The 14,264-nt window shown below is 41.4% G+C and overlaps 1 protein-coding gene across 1 annotated transcript in view; it reads right to left on the reverse strand.

Moving 5' to 3' along the window:
- BMPER (BMP binding endothelial regulator) overlaps nt 1-14,264 on the reverse strand; it is a 252,338-nt gene that overhangs the window by 111,500 nt on the left and 126,574 nt on the right. The gene's annotated exons all lie outside the window — the stretch shown is intronic.

Consider the following 14,264-nt stretch of genomic DNA (forward strand, 5'->3'; position numbering starts at 1 on the left):
ATTTCACTGAAGTCACTCAGTCAAACTAATATGAATCAAGTAGAAGGTTTATGATGACTGATATTAAAAAGACTTCAGCAGCCTCAGAAAATGTTCTAGAGTCTTCAGATCTTTCATTGTCTCTCATTCTTGACCCTTTCTGTCCTCCAGCATCCATCACTTCTGACATCCATTCCTTCTCTTCCTCAGTATCCCCTGCTTCTCTGCCCTTTAGTATCTCTCGCCCCTCCAAGATGTGAAGATGAGCATACCAACTTCCTTTCTCCATTCCTTAGCAGGGATGCCTGTTTTTCCAGCCTCGACAACTTGTAACTGAATCCCCATAAAGCCAACAACAACAAAAAAAACCTAGGGTTTTCCAGTCAATTTACATTCAACAGCTTTGCAAAGCTCAAGTGAAAGCTATCTGGTGCAATATGAATTACTATCAAACTTGTGAATAATTCAGTTTTTTTTCTTTTACCAAAAAAAAAAAATCAGTAAATTTGGTAGATCAATCACTAGGCAAATGACATTTCAATGAATTGGCTTCTCTAGGATTTGAGCTGGAAACCAACCAGTAGACCCTCAAAAGTACCCGTTGCCTCAGGCCTGGAATTTTTATCTTGAGAGGCCTCAGGAAATAAGCAACTCACGCCTCAAAGAGTCCTGGGCCTCGCACGGGAAAGATTCCCTCATAGCGTTTCCTCACACCTTCTCCAGCACTTTCTGTATTAACACCAGACATTAGCCGTCTGGATCCCATTCATTCCCAGCCGAGCACAGTACTGTCGCCTGTTGTTTCTGCTTTCCCTTCCTATTCCTGCCATTTTCATTGTGCAGGCTTTATTTTTTGGTAGGGACAGATGAAAAGGGTAGAGCATGTTATGTCTTTTAAAATATTTATTATTTTTAAGCCACTTTAAAGTTGGCTTCTTCTCCAAACCAATAGAAAACACACGAAAATACCACAAAAAGTCCTTCTGTTGTTTTTACATTATTTCCAGATCAGCATGAATCACTAAAAATCTCCCAGGAATCCCTAGCTGTTCTCAGTGAGTTTTCTCTCTCGACTGTATAATCCTGGACTCTGGCCCTTCACCAGACTTCAGAGGCGCATAACCTGAGTCTTGGTCACACTCTGAGGTCTGCCCCGGCTTATACATAAACCACAAAAGTCAAATCTAGAGGGAGGAAGAAGGCTCTCCTTAGCTTTTAACTTCCTCAAATCGCGAAGCCTTGGGCTACACAAGGTTGCCTGGATGTCGGCTTCTCTTAGGTGCACAGAGAATGTATTCTTTTCATCAATTTTCTCTGTTCTTGTTGGATCAGCATCTATTTTTCAAGCATATTTTAAAATTAAAATTTAAGAAAAATATTGCATAGTTGCATGGCCGTTAACTTGTCCAACACACTGGAAAGCTGGCCAAAGACTATGTGCACTCCAGTAATTTTCCTTACAATAAGGTCAAAGAGTGAATTTTGCATACATAATACAACTGCAGTTTGTGTCTCCCAAGAGTCCGTTAAAGTAACTTGAACTCCAATTTAAGTTTGCTGCTTTGGTCAGGTTTTATTTTGTTTGGGTTGCAGAATTGTGGCATAGCCCAAGTCCCGAGGCTGCATTCCAATTAATACCTCCAAAGAAAGTCCCAGGCCCTTTCAGCTCACAACCTGCTTCTATGATTTCAACTCAGCAGGGACTCTGGCTAAACTATAAGCCAGGGCTTTGCTGTAAACTAAGAAAGTTAAAAAAGCAGAAGCAAACATTTCTGGTTCTAAAACTGCACTAATTCCTCCTGTAATTGCACTAAATCGACTCTATCAGATTATCACCATCGCTTTCTAATTAACTGACCTGCCTCAGCTTTCTTTCCACGAGTCCATCCTACAAGCTTCAATATCTCTAAGACCCTTATTTAGCATCCATAACTGTTTCATTATTTGAGCTAAGATTTATTCAAGGTTTACCATATGTTGGGATTACCAGCAGTGAATATAATACACCAAAAAATCATTCTTTATAGAGCATGTCCATATGTTAAGGTGGAGGATGACTTAACCATAACATTCAGGAGAAAGTTCAACCCACTCAAGCTAAAAGTCCATGTAGAAACAACCAGATGCCCACTAGAATCTTTTTTCTTCCCCTGACACAGAGCCAACCTGTATTTCCCAGTCTCCCTTACTGTTAGGGGTGCCCAGTGGGATGGAAATCTCTCACACTAAAGAAGGCTGAACACCGAAGAACTGATGCTTTTAAACTGAGGTGTTGGAGAAGACTCTTGAGAGTCCCTTGGATTGCAAGGAGATCAAACCAGTCAATCCTAAAGGAAATCAATCCTGAATATTCATTAGAAAGACTGATGCTGAAACTGAAGATCCAATACTTTGGCCACCTGATGGAAAGAGCCGACTCATTGGAAAAGACCCTGATGCTGGGAAAGACTGAAAGCAGGAGTAGGGGATGACAGAGGATGAGACGGTTGGATGGCATCACTGACTCAATGGACATGAGTTTGAGCAAGCTCCAGAAGACTGTGAAGGAAAGGGAGGCCTGGTGTGCTGCAGTTCATGGGGTCACAAAGAGTCGGACACAGTTGAGTGATTGAACAACAAGGTGCCATGCTCTCAAGAACTTTGCAATAACATGGAAGAGCCTGCTTCCCTGAGTCACCATATGGAAGTCTACCCACTAAACACCTGCAAGGAACTGTTACATGAGCAAGAAATAAATTTTATCATGTTAACACTTGGATGCATCAGTTCTTTATTGCCCCAGATACTCCATAATCTTTTCTCCGATCTCCTTTCCTACCAACACAGAGGGGATTCCAATATATCTTATTTCCTTCCTGTCCCCAAACATATCTCAAGCCTTCTCTCTTCTTTATACATGCAACTTTCCCTTTCTGCCCCCATCACTAACCCCTATGGAAATCCTGCTTCACTCAAGGTCTATTTCATGCCTTTTCTCTTTTGTAAAGTCTTCTAGACCCTTTCAATTCCCAACAACCTCCTCTATAATCTTGTATCTTTTCTTTTCTCATCTTTACTCCTGTGGTATTTTTGACACACACATGAACATTTAACCCTGACAGACAACACTGGATTTGTCTCTAAGCTAGACTATGGTATGGGCAGGAACCAGTCCTTTGAGCCTAATATCCTTCAAAGGACTCAAGGAAACATCTCAATAAAAATCCACTGAATGAAAGGAAGAGCCACCACATATAATGAGCTCCAGAACCCAGGTAAATTTTTCAGAGCACTTCAACTACAAGATGCTGATGAGATAGCAGAGTTCAGGGCTGTCTGCATCCCTTTACCTCCATGGGTTTTGCATAATTTGGGTATCAGCTAAATGTTTGTTAGTGCCAATATTTCAAAAAGCATCCCTCAACTTTAATTTTTAAAGTCCTAGTATCCATTTTGTCTAATGTTTGAAAATGTCTAAATGGTCAAAATGCATGGGGACTAATGGCTGTATTCTCATTTGATCAACAAGAAAAGCTAGGAACGTCCAGGATACTGGAGAGCTACAATTTCCACCATTTGTCACTTTTCACTTTCATGCATTGGAGAGGGAAGTGGCAGCCCACTCCAGTGTTCTTGCCTGGAGAATCCCAGGGATGGGGGAGCCTGGTGGGCTGCCATCTGTGGGGTCACACAGAGTCGGACACTACAGAAGCGACTTAGCAGCAGCAGCAGCAGCAGCAGCCCATTCCTTGAAAAGGCAAACTTGTCCTCTAGAGGTGATCCTTTGTTCCTATTGCCTATGCAAGTGCTTCTCCAAAAGTAGTTGTTTTAAAAAGAAAGACATGGAACTTATGCCAGGTCTATTTTCTTAATTTTATTTTAGTTGATTTAGTCAAGAACACAATTACTTTGTGTCAAAGTTTACCCTAAAGCAGCAGTTCTGTTGCATAATTAAAACAGAAAAAGAAAGCATCTTACTGAATGTAGTGATGAGTGCAAGATGATAAAACCACAGCCATGTGCATGCAGGACGCTTCTCCCATCCCTGAGGTCTGCTGGGAATTGGGGGCTGGAAACTGTTCTGCAGCACGTGACATGGCACTCATTCCTTGACCAGGAAACAGATCGTGGCCACCTAACAGGAGGTGGGAAGCACAGCAGTGCATGTCTAACCAATTAAAACCAGTCAGCTACACGCAACCACATTCGAGAGTGATTTTTGTTTGTTGGAGAGTAGTTTTTTAAAAACAATATTCAACTCTGAAGAAAATAGACTTCTCCATTGATTCTCGATGGAGGTGAGAATGAAAGAAAAGGAAAAACTATAGGAACTAGCGTAAGGAAGAAATAAATCGTGGGTACAAAGAGCTCATGTGTGACTCACAATTTTTACATCACAACAACCAGTGGTATAAAGCAAATTTGGGAGCAGAGCACCAAATCTGAATTACAAATTGGGTTAGAAAACTTCCCCCAAAGAAATGGATATCTTTATCCACGCCCCTCTTCAACCTGGAAATTTATTTTGATAAAGTTCTGGATCATGACAGCTACTTCAAGGGTGAAGGACTTAGTACTTGGCTTCCCCTGTTCTTGGCCAGTGTGGAATCAGAAATCAACACAGAAGAGAGGCTGCAGGTGAGTTGTGAGGCTGAGTGCGTGGAAGAAGAGTGGACAAAGGCAGAGATATCAGCTGCTTCCCTGATAGCTCAGACAGTAAAGAATCTGCCTGCAGTGCAGGAGACTTGGGTTTGATCCCTGGGTTAGGAAGATCCCCTGAAGAAGGAACCCACTCCAGTATTCTTGCCTGGAGAATTCCATGGACTTAGGAGCCTGGCAGGCCACAGTCCATGGGGTTGCAAAGAGGTGGACATGACTGAGCAACATTTTACTTTCATAAGCCCACTACAATGGGCAAGAGAAAGGTATATATGAACACACACACACATACACATATATGCACACAATACACTGGCATATATGTTTATATTACATGCTATAAAAGCCCATGGACAGAGGAGCCTGACAGGCTATATATATATATATAGCCCATAGGGTTGCAAAGAGTTGGAGTCGATTGAGTGACTAAACCACTACTACCACATGCTAAAATAATTTGTGTGTGTGTGTGTTTGTGAGACTCAACACTAGCCTAGGGCTTTTCAACTTTGACATTACTGATGTTTTAAGTCTTTGCTTCAGGGAGCCATCATATGCACTGTAGAATGTTTAGCATCATCCCTAGTCTCTATCCCCTTCATCCCCTGGTTGCAATAAACACTGCCAAATGATGGTGGGGTACAAAATCAATTCAAGTTGAGAACTACTACACTAGACCAACGTTTCTCAAGCCACGATCCAGGAACCTGCATTTTTGATAACTTTCCCAGCCGACTTGAATGCTGCTGTCCCAGGCACCACATTTTGCAAATGCCTAATTAACAGGAGCTTCCATCAATTGGGGATTAAGTCATAATTATCTTGTGAGTTCCTCACAGCTAGCACACATCATAGCTTATAACACATGATTAAGACGTGTGTTCTGAATGATGGAGAATATTTTTTAGGTTGAAGAGTTCTCTGAGAGAAGAATCGGGCTCCATTTCACTTCAGTGGCTAGAGGCTACTTTTACTTATGCTCATGGAAAGGAGGGCAGGAATGGGTGATTGAGGTTGATCGAGTTGAATTACGCTTCTCTGAGGCATCTGTGCTGAGTCCAACTCGGGCTTTATCATCACAATCTGTATGGATCCTGGAGACTTTCTTTCCCAAGAATCTGAACATCATGCTATGCATGGGTTTTTGTTTTCAAGTCATAAAATAAAACTCAACTTCAGTTCTATACACAGAGAATCAAAGGTATGTCAGCAAAGTTTCGCCACGGTACTTATTTTGCCCCATGAAAATCTTGAGCAAACAATGACCTCTGAGAAGTACCCACTGGGCTGATAAAAACAAAACCTTTTTCTTTCTTCACTGCCTATTCAGAAAATCAAGGCCTGCCTTAAGAATCAAGCCTGAACCAAATTCCTTTCATTTTTCCCATCAATTAATGTTTCCAAGTCCAATCATACTGTTGCTCATATTATTGTTTTGGTTTCCTATTGCTGATCTAACAAATTACCACACAGCCTTGGTGACTTAAAGTAACACACATTTATTATCTTACAGTGCTGGAGATTAGAAGTCTGAAATCAATTTCACTGGGCTAAAATCAAAGTGTTGGCAGGGCTGTGTTCCTTCTAAAGACTCCTAGGAGGAATCTGTTTCCTTGTCTCTTCCAACTTCTACGTTCCTGGTCTTCTTTCTCCATCATCAAAACCATCAGTAGCATCTTCAAATCTCTCTCTGAACCTGGCCCTTGCCTCCATTATCATGCCTCCTCTAACTCTGACCCTTCCATTTTCCCTTTTTAAGGACTCTTGAAAAAAGGGTCCATCCAGATAATCCAGGATAATCTCTCATGTCTGACTCTTTGTGACCCCATGGACTACAGCATACCAGGCTTCCTGGTCCTTCACTATCTCGCTCAGTTTTCTCAAACTCATGTCCATTTAGTCGATGATGCCATCCAACCATCTCATCCTCTGTCACTCCCTTCTCCTTCTGCCATCAATCTTTCCCAGCATCAGGGTCTTTTCCAATAAGTCAGCTCTTCGCAACAGATGGCCAAAGTATTGGAGCTTCAGTTTCAGCATCAGTCCTCTCAATAAATATTCAGGGTTGATTTCCTTTAGGATTGACTGGTTTGATCTCCTTGCTGTCCAAGGAACTTTCAAGAGTCTTCTCCAGCAACACAGTTCAGAAGCATCAGTCCTTGGCACTCAGCCTTCTTTATGGTCCAGCTCTCACATCCGTACATGACTACTGGAAACATTCTTAACTAAAATTATATCTGCAAAGTCATTTTTGCCATATAAGGTGACAGTCACAGGTTTGGGGGATTAGGATGTGAACATCTAGATGAGCTAGAGAGCACATTATTATACCTACCAAAGTTATTATTATTAAAGAAATGACATTTCATTTCACTGTGTAGCACCAGATGTAATGTTGCAGCTCTAACGTCACTACAACGCACTATAATAACCTTCCTATCAGCTTTTCCCTCCCTGAACAAGCTAGTTTTTCCCATGTTTGACCAAAAAGGAAAAGACAGCCAGGAACTTCTGTTTGAATCCTGGTTATATGGAACTGAACTGAACAAGTTCCTCACTTCCCATTTGCTCCTCTCCCCCTGCTCATCTCTATTTGTTTCATTCTCCCTTTCAGAAAGTGAACACTCCATTCAGATAATCTGAGTTTCTCATCTTGCTCACTCTCTTCTTGTCGTTTCAGGCCGATCATCGGTGCTGATGGACACCTTCAGGAACATTTTGGATGTTAAGGAAGGAGGAAACCATCCTGTTTGCCAACAGGTCTCTTCGGGGCCCCTATATTTAAGTTCCCGCCAAGTTGTATGATTTGTCACTCTCTGGCCCTTAACAATAAGCCCTGCAGGGACTTCAGTGTCCTCTGATGGCCAGACAGGGGATCCCCAGAGAGTCTGATTGTATTCATCATGTTCAGAGATACCTACAGGAGATTTCAGAGAAACTGAAGGCCGGGGTTGGGGTTGTATGGTACCACAGCCAGGCCTCCCCTGTTGCCAGTTCTAGGCTTATTATCAGCAGCTGCCTGGGTGAGCAGGTTCAGCCTAGCTATGGAGACAACAGTGGACTTCAAGTGCACGTGGAGGCAGGGCCAAAGGTCATAATTTTGTGAAACAAATATTAGAGTCATAAATAAATAGGTGATGTAAATGTGTTGATTCGTTTTACTAACACCATTTTAAAAGAGGGTTTCCATTATGTGTTGCTTAAGCCTCATATCTAAAAGTAAAAATTCATCTGTCTTCCTCTGAGTCCTGGTTCTTTGCTCTTTCTTGTCACTTAGCTGAATGGCAGGGTTTTTTTTTTTCCTTAATGTTTCTGCTTTGAAAAAGAAAATTTCAAATTTCTTCCTCTTCCCCAAACCCAGCTTTCCCCACAGGCAGACACACAAATCACTGATAACAACTGGGATACTGTTTGAGGCAAATTCCAACTGGTTGGAAGTTTCCACGAATATTTTATTCCCTGTCTTTGTCCATTTTAGAAACAGGAAGATAAGACCACCCTTGAGGATCAACCTCCAATGCGATCTTTGAGCAAATGCCCTGCAACCTGAGGGATAAAAAAGCTCTGGGAATCAGAACAGATCTGCCAGCCCTGGTTCATTTGATGTCTGCATATGGGAGCTGAGGGCTGAGGGATGACTGGAGCAGAAGCAGTAATCTGCCCTGAAGGATGTGACCCCTCTTTTCAAGGCTCACTGAACAGAGAGGTAGGACTTGCCGATAAGGGCCCTGAGAATCTGGCCTTGCTGGAAGGCATGGGGGGTTCCCTCTCTGAAACAATCAACAAATAAACAAACAAATCCACAGGAGAACACCCTCCTGATGTTTCAGATTCCCAGACACCTTCCAGACCACCCTGGTAGGACATTTTTCAACTGCCATTCTGAAAAAAAAAAAAGTAAAAGAAAGAAAACGAGCCCTTTTCCTTTTCTTGCCATTTTTATCAAAGTTCAACCTTTCATCATCATGTAAGTAGTCAAAGCTGTTACAAGCCTACCGCTGACACATCAAACGCTTTATCTACAGTCTGGCCCACTTCCAGGGAGATGAAAAGACCGATCATTCAGAACTCACACCTCCTGTGAGTTATGAGCCATTCCTGAAAGGAAGGAAATAACACCATTGTGCAGGAGGAAGGGCATTTTTCATGTTCCGCAGGCTGTCTGCACTGCAACAAAGCTGGTTATGCACTAAGGAGGAAGCCACACGAAAGCCTTTGACTGGAGGCAAGTGTCTCTAGAAATACTGTCCCACAGTATGCTCATGGACTGCTCATCTAAAACCTTTCTGTTGACCTTTAAGTTTTGACACCAGAAGTAGTTTATGTAATATACCACATGCTTCATATTGTTTTATTTTGCTTCCGCAGTCTTTCATTTGGATTTATTATTTACCCAAACTGGGTTGAGAGTTCACTAAGGATAGAAGCCAGGTTAATCTTCCTTTTGTCTTCCTCAAGTGCTTCTCTCCTCCCAGCTCCACAGCTAGACCACAGTAACATTGGAAGTGCTTGGTTTTTAGTTTAACACCTACTTGTACAGTTGTCAGTTAAAATTGGAATAATTCAAAAATGTTTGTGCTCCAGTAATGTTTCCTAAGGTCTAAAAATATCTGTTGCCTTAAAATGAATTAGTCTTAATGAAGATATATCTGGATCCCCTTACTGTATTGACAAAATTGCACTTAGAAGTCTTCGAGATTTTTCATAAATATAGTATACCTGAAAACACTACAGAAAAAAGATTATATTTAAACTTAAATTTCTGAATTGATGAGTCACGGCATTTTGGCTTTTGTTCATCTCTGCAACAAACATTTGAGTTTCTATATGTTAGACACTGATCTTTAAATGAAAAATTCCTAAACTTCCATTCAGTATACATGACTATGCACAGTTCTTTACTTTGTATCAAGTGACAATTCCCTAAAATTCTAATATAACATAAAATACTGTAAATATAATACCCACAGAGTCCTATAAACACTCTAGCTCTATTGAGGTACACTGTCCAGAGAAACTAGAGGCTTCTAGCACTGTTCATTCAAACTAGTGATGCCTGTGGGTATTGGTCTTGTCAACCAATTCTAAGTTTGTGTTTTAAGACAATCAGGATGTAACCCAATCTTGGCTAGCTCTTGGGATGATCATAATCTAGGCCCAATATGATCAAAGGAAAAGATGTATACAGGCTGTTGGAAATAGTTGTGATGAGGGGCTCATAGCTTGAGCCAAAGCTTGCATTCTGACAAGTCTGGGCAACTCCAGTGAAAAAGAGAAGTTCACCCATTTGTCTTCTTGTGAGAGCAAACTCCATCCTAAGGGAGGAAGAGATGCAGAACAACAGAATCCCCTAGTTACTGAGTCTAGTCACAGAAGGAAAGAACTATTGTGAATATAACTTGGCATCCATCACTCAAGCTATCCCAAGCCCAGTGCCTGCCACGGATGCCCATGTTGGTCCTGAGGAAGAAAGCTGCTGAAAGTAAAGCGGAAAAGAACTTGAAATATTCAAGTACAGGCCCACTGATTTGGGATTTCTATAACTGAGTAAAACACATGGAAAGGAAAATTCAGATGACACTGCTGGTGATCAGAGGTCTCCATGATATTAGTGGCAATGTGCAATCAAAGAGGATGGATGCAGTAGGCATGCCAGGCTGAGAACCAGAGTGACTGGGAAAATGGAGGGAACAGAGGGGACAATGGCAGACAGACATGGAGAGACGATGGACTCTTGTCCAGCGCAGAAAAGAGATAGTTCCTCTGTCATAAACTCTTTTTAGGAAGACTAGGCATCCACCTAAGAAGATGATCACCATTGGCAATACCTATTATAAAATAGTACCTGGGGACAAAACATATGTATATTCTCTGGCAAATGGACTCATAAGCAGAAAGAGAAAGTGCTTGGCTTCTTGCAGAAACAATGAGTTATGCTAAATTGAGCTTCTCCTGGAAAAATATCAGACGAGGTTCAGAAGCATTGTCTCATAGTCTTGGCCAGAATGTGCTCCAGAGAAGCCGGAAGAGAGTAGGTACCTCAGTGAGGGGGCAGCTGGCTGCAAAGTTTGCCAGGTCACGGGTGAGGTCTGAGAAGACAACAGCTCTGTAACTATGACAATACGCCTAGCAACCCAGAGGTTAAGGTTAAACCCTTAACCCTATTAAAAGGAATGAAAAAAAAAGTTCTACCTGAGAAACAATTGTATCTTATTTCAGAAAAAGATACAGAAAACAGTTCAGGACAAGTTATTTTAGGCCATAGCTCAAACAGAAGGCCAGCCGCTTGTCGGAATTACCATAAACGTTTCAATGAAAGCCAAGGACAGTTTCCATGGTTCCTATGATACTAATGGAAAAAGAGTGGAAGGTCACCTTTGATTGGAAACCAGGGGAAGGCCGATCCATCTGAAATAGAGCCAAGCAACTCAGAACACATGCAGCCTCTCTCTTTAAAGACCAGTGCTGAATACCCATACAGTGCTGAAGCGGAGTGTTTGGAAGGCAGACATCGAAGACTCAGGGAGGCAGTGACTCAGAAATATCAACCATTTTATTTTTCCAAACCAGTGGGAGGATGATGGCAATGTCTCAAAAACAAGCCGATTGAGTGAAAGTTTACACACTGAAGGTGGACATCTAGCTCTTTTCTTGACCGAGAAATCCAGAAAGTCACGTTTTAAATTGACCTATGCTATTTATAAAGATCTTCATCAACCAGTACTCAAGTTTGGTTGCCTAATTCAGAAAACTGTTATAAACAAGTAGGTCAAAGTATATGACCAACTCATGATCAGAACATTGCTAATTCAGATTGGTTGAAAATATTTCTGATCTGAAGAGAGTCTGGCATATGCTCAAGTGTGTAGATTATAGATATTGCCCTTGAAGTGAAGGATTTCTCTTAATTTTTTAGATAGGACATAACATCTTATGTTTTAGGGAGTCTGTGGGTGAGACAACCAAAATGGTTCCATTCCTCCCCCCCAGAAAAATTGCTAAAGTGGAAAATACACTTACATTTATGTCCTATATTTTACTTAAAATGCATCCTAGAGAGTCTCATGTGCAGTGACTATTTCATGCTTTTGTTTTAGGAAGATGTTTCCAGTAGTGTAGGACAAAGACTATGATCCACTGACCTTTTAACTAGTTTAGCCTGGGATAGCCTTTAGGCTCAAGTCTCCCTTCTTTTTTTGTAAATCCTCCCAAGTGGCCAGACTGAAATCACAAGTGCTCCATTCTCTGGCATCAAGGGTCTAATAAGTTTTACTTTGAAAAACAGAAGAGTTCTTAACGCTTGCAAATGAAAGGAGCAGTATTCCACTGAAATTGTTCCTAGCAAATATTTTAAATGATTTGCCTCACAAGTATTCCTAACTCCAAAGGGTGACAGGAATGAAGGAGGAGAGCCTCAGATGTACATGTATCCCAATGTTTGGGACAAAAAGCTGCAAACCCTAATAAGGGGGCCATTCTTGGTGGCTCAGACGGTAAAGTGTCTGTCTACAATGTGGGGGACCTGGGTTCGATCCCTGGGTTGGGAAGTTCCCTGGAGAAGGAAATGGCAACTCACTCCAGGGTCTTGCCTAGAAAATCGCATGGACAGAGGAGCCTGGTGTCCATGGGGTCACAAAGAGTCAGACACGACTGAGCGACTTCACTTTCACTTTCCTTTCACCTAATACTTAGATATAAGATCTTTACACTGAAACAGTCTCTCAAAACCCCAATGTGGTCTTTTATTAGAGTTGTAGAAATAACCGTTTCCATGCACATGGATAGCAAATTCCTGCTAATGGGTGATGAATCAAAAATCTGCAGGAAAATAATTACTTTTTAAAGTTATGAAATCCTAGTTTATGAAGGCATGAGCCTTCACTATCTCCCTGTGCATTAAGCTCAGTGGGTGCATGCTGTCACTTCAGTCATGTCTGACTCTACGGCCCTATAGACTGTAGCCAGCCAGGTTCCTCTCCATGGGATTCTCCAGGCCAGAAGACTGGAGTGGGTTGCCATGCTCTCCTCCAGGGCATCTTTCCTACCCAGGAATCGAACCCACATCTTCTGTGACTCCTGCATGGTAGGCAGATTCTTTACCACTGAGCCACTGGGGAAGCCCACTCCTTGAACTCAGTACAAGCAGGTAGTTTCCAGAGTCTAGATCGAGAAGGAAAACTGGAAATCCACATGGTTCAGAGGAACAAACCCTGGGGTTAAGAGCCCTCTCCTACCCCAGTTCCATCCTTTGCTACTTTGCACTAAATTTAGTTTACTTCTCTATGTTTTAATTTCTTCATCTGTAAATTAGAGAAAACAAAAAACAAAAAACCTGTACCCATTCTCACAAGTTCATATAAAAAATCAGATGATGGAGGTAAAGGTTTTAGCTCAGTGTCTGGTGCACAAATAAGTGCTCATTAAATGTTTAGTTCTTACAAATACTGTAGGGTCAAATTAACTGTAAATCCCAGTCAGCTCCATAAATTAACAAATGAGTGACCTTGGCAGTTTATGTAATGTGCATCCTGGTTATTTTATTACTAAACAATGCCACTTTTCTTACAAAGCTGTTGTGAAAAGGTTATGAGTGAATGTACTTAAAGCACCCAGCACAGAACTTAATCTATAAAAGTTCCTGATAAAAATGAACCTTCAGCACTCTCACTCCCACCTTGCATGCTTTAGGATTAGCCATTCAAAGTCAGTTTCACAGGCCCAGAGAACAGGGCTGTGAAAGGTACAGGGCTGTGGTGACTTTTCCTCTGAATTACTTGGAGAGCATTCATATTTTCCTTGGCACCAGGAACACATGGAGTAGTCTTTTGGGGTGCACAGTAGTGTATACATCACCCATGTATTTGCATAAAATTTCAAAGCACTTTCTTGATATATGCAGTATGACAGCCGCTGTCACAATGTATTTATATAAGTTCTATGCGGATTTTATAAAATAAACTTGCAAATGTTTGTTTTCCTAAGGAGGGGTGTGTTTGAGGGTTGGTGGGAATAATCATTTCATCTCCCTCTAGAAAGTAACACATGCTGGCACGCTCCCTTGCTCCATGACCGCAAATAGCTGGTGTTCCCTATGAATACGTGAGGCAACCCCATAGATATAGTAGGTCATTTTTAAAATCTATAAGCATTTTAAAAAATGTGGTGTTTTTTTTTTTGTAAAAAAACATTGAAGGGTGCCATAACCACAATCCATCTGAAGTCTAGAGGGAAGGATAAAATAGTTGGCTGTGACTTCTAGCACACTGAATCCCGCAGGCAAATTGTCATAACCCCAGCTGGCTCTTCAGCTTTCCAATGAAGGAGGTAGCCAGATGTGAAAGACAATGGCAATTCCTTACCAACACAGGCCAGCATTTACCTCAGTCTTCTTTCAGAGCCACTAGAAGAATTTTCTGGATTGGCTAAATCTGTCCATCAAAAGTATTGAGGTAATATATTCAATTATCTCCTGTACCATTTCCTAAACTAGTATTTTGTGGAATCTTTTTCCATAGGAGATTAGCTAGGGGTTCCATGACATAAGACTCCTGCCAAGAAATGAATAAGGTTGTGTTGAACAAAGTTAAATGAGTTTTCTTTATTGTAGGTCTTTTCTTATCCTTTAATGCATATAAATATCCAATTGG

The sequence above is a fragment of the Budorcas taxicolor genome, chromosome 4, assembly GCF_023091745.1.
Source record: "Budorcas taxicolor isolate Tak-1 chromosome 4, Takin1.1, whole genome shotgun sequence".
Lineage (NCBI taxonomy): Eukaryota > Metazoa > Chordata > Mammalia > Artiodactyla > Bovidae > Budorcas > Budorcas taxicolor.